Source organism: Rhinopithecus bieti, unplaced genomic scaffold, assembly GCF_001698545.2.
Source record: "Rhinopithecus bieti isolate Rb0 unplaced genomic scaffold, ASM169854v2 scaffold_28066, whole genome shotgun sequence".
NCBI lineage: Eukaryota > Metazoa > Chordata > Mammalia > Primates > Cercopithecidae > Rhinopithecus > Rhinopithecus bieti.
In genome coordinates, this window is record NW_016813021.1 from 1,643,568 (window position 1) to 1,646,522 (window position 2,955).

The 2,955-nt window shown below is 47.7% G+C and overlaps 1 protein-coding gene across 3 annotated transcripts in view; it reads left to right on the forward strand.

Moving 5' to 3' along the window:
* The window catches only part of COX6B1 (cytochrome c oxidase subunit 6B1), a 13,566-nt gene that overhangs the window by 7,784 nt on the left and 2,827 nt on the right, over positions 1-2,955 (forward strand). The window contains exon 1 of one of the 3 annotated variants that reach the window (XR_001880569.1): positions 898-1,021. The exons of the other annotated variants lie outside the window; for them this stretch is intronic. The gene's annotated coding sequence lies outside the window, so the exon portion shown is untranslated. Of the gene's footprint in view, positions 1-897; positions 1,022-2,955 lie in introns of those variants that run through there. 3 annotated transcript variants of the gene reach the window in all.

Below are 2,955 nucleotides of genomic sequence, written 5' to 3' on the forward strand. Positions count from 1 at the left end.
CGCCTCCTGGGTTCAAGCAATTCTCCTGCCTCAGCCTCCTGAGTAGCTGGGACTACAGGCACGTGCCACCACACCTGGCTAATTTTTTGTGTTTTTAGTAGAGACGGGGTTTCACCATGTTGGCCAGGCTGGTCTCAATCTCCTGACTTCGTGATCCGCCTGCCTCAGCCTCCCAAAGTGCTGCGATTACAGGCGTGAGCCACCATGCCTGGCCAATTGTTTGTATTTTAATAGAGACAGGGCTTCACCATGTTGTCCAGGCTGGTCTCGAACTCCTAACCTCAAGTGATCCACCTGCCTCGGCTTCCCAAAGTGCTGGGATTACAGGTGTGAGCCACCACGTCCAGCTACCACCGTGTTTAGATTCACCTCTTTGTGAACTTTATAAATACCGTGTGTATTCTTTTGTGTTTGGATTTTTTCATTCGAATACCTTCTCAGATCTGTACATGCTGTGGCATATAGCTTGTTCATTTTCATTGCTGTCCAGTTTTCTACAATTTATTCTACGCCTGGACACTTGTGTGATTTTCATTTTGGAGTTCTTTCAAATGGTGTGGCTATAAACATCTTTATAAATGTAATTTTGCTGGATGCGGTGACTCCCACCTGTAATCCTAGCACTTTGGAAGGCCGAGGCGGGCAGATCAAGACCAGCCTGGCCAACATGGCAAAACCCTGTCTCTACTAAAATACAAAAAATTAGCCAGGCATGGTGGCAGGCGCCTGAAATCCCAGCTACTCGAGAGGCTGAGGCAGGAGAATCACTTGAACCTGGGAGGAGGTAGAGGTTGCAGTGAGCCAAGGTCACACCATTGCACTCCAGCCTGAGTGACAGAGCGAGACCCTACCTCAAAAAAAAAAAAAAAAAATGTGTTCCAGCTCTTGATCTGGGCTGACTTGAACCCCTTTCTTCACAGACTTCCACCGCTGTCAGAAGGCAATGACCGCTAAAGGAGGCAATGTCTCTGTGTGCGAATGGTACCAGCGTGTGTACCAGTCCCTCTGCCCCACATCCTGGGTATGTGCCTCCTACCAGGGCCCTTGGGATGCTGGGGTGGGGTCTTTGCAGAGGGGAGTGTGGTGGCTTGGTGGGAGCTCATCTGTGAGGGGCAGAGGGAGGACAGGGCTCCACACTGTCCCGGGACTCAATGCCTTTCCTCCCTCCTAGAATTGCCTCCCTTTCTCCTTCTGCTGATGCCTCTTAACCAGTCAGGGCTCTCAGCTGAGGCGACCAGGGCATCTTGCTAGATGTAGCTCAATCATGCACTCTCCAAATACACACTCAGCACTGGGTTCCTATCCCTGTATAGCTCACCATTCTGTGCAGTCCTGTCCTTTTTTATTATGAGCATTTTCTTTTCTTTCTTTTCTTTTTTTTTTTAAGACAGTCTTGCTCTGTCACCAGGCTGGAGTGCAGTGGCACGATCTTGGCTCACTGCAACCTCCGCCTCCCGGGTTCAAGCGATTCCCCTGCCTCAGCCTCCCAAGTAGCTGGGACTACAGGTGTGCACCACCACTCCCAGCTAGTTTTTTGTATTTTAATAGAGATGGGGTTTCACCATGTCAGCCAGAATGGTCTCGATCTCCTGACTTCATGATCCACCCGCCTCGGCCTCCCACAGTGCCAGGATTATAGGTGTGAGCCACCACGCCCGGCCCTATTACGAACATTTTCAAAGTAGAGAGAATAATTCATTGACCCCAAATACATCCATCACCCAAAGTGAATAGTTATCAAGATTTATCCACAGTTTCTTCATCTACCCCTTTTCTTTTCTTCTTTCCTTTGCTGAAGTATTCTAAAGCAAGTCCCAGACACATCATTTCACCCCTGCCTACTTCAGTGTGGACTTCTAAATAATGACACAGTAAGAGAGTCCCTTCAGCCCTGATCTGAGCAAATCTGTTGTCAATATTTAATAGCTCTTTGCTATGCCCCTGCCCTTTGTTTGAAAACAAAACAAAACAAGTTTTAAAGACAGGGTCTCACGATGTTGCCTAGGCAGGACTCGAACCCCTGGGCTCAAGTAAGTGTTCCTCCTGCCTCAGCCTCCTGAGTAGCTGGGACTATAGGCGTGTGCCACTGTGCCTGCCTCTCTCTGTGTGTGTGTCTCTCTCTCTCTCTCTCTCTCTCCCCCCTCCCCCTCCCTCCTCTCTCTTCCTCTCTTTCCCTCTCTCCCTCCCCTCCCTCCTTCTCTCACTCTGTCCTTCTCTCCTTCTCTCCCTGTCTCCCTCTCCCTCTCCCACTCTTTCTCTCTTTCTTTCTTTCCTTTCTTTCTTTTCTTTTCTTTCTTGAGTCTTATGCTGTTGCCCAGTCTGGAGTGCAGTAGCATGATCTTGGCTCACTGTAACCTCCGCCTCCTGGGTTCAAGTGATTCTCCTGCCTCAGCCTCCTGAATAGCTGGGACTACAGGCATGAGCCACCACACCTGGCCCAATGTTTGTATTTTTTTTGTAGAAATGGGGTTTCACCATGTTGCCCAGACTGGTCTCGAACTCCTGAGCTCAAAGCAGTCTGCCTGCCTCAGCCTCCCAAAGTGCTGGGATTATAGGCGTGAGCTACTGCACCCAGCTGAATCTTTCAAAATAAAAAAAATTACCCTTCTTTAACTTGGCAATTCTACATCTAGGCATGCTACAAAAATCTTCATGTACAAAGATGCCCATTGCAGGTTGTTTGTAATGGGGAATGTTTGGAAATAACCCAACTTAAAACATTTATCTTGATAGTCTTTATGGAGACTGTGGTGATCTACATGCTGGCACACGGAAAGAATGCTAAGACACAGGAAAAGCAAGTTGCAGAACAATCTATATAGTAGGAATCAATCTGCAAGGATGGAGTTTTTATGGTGTGGTGTGTGTATGTAAATAAAGTAGGAATACACTGATGGCACTTATTATGGGCCAGCTACGTTGTTAGCATTTTTTTTTTTTTTTTTTTTTTTTTTT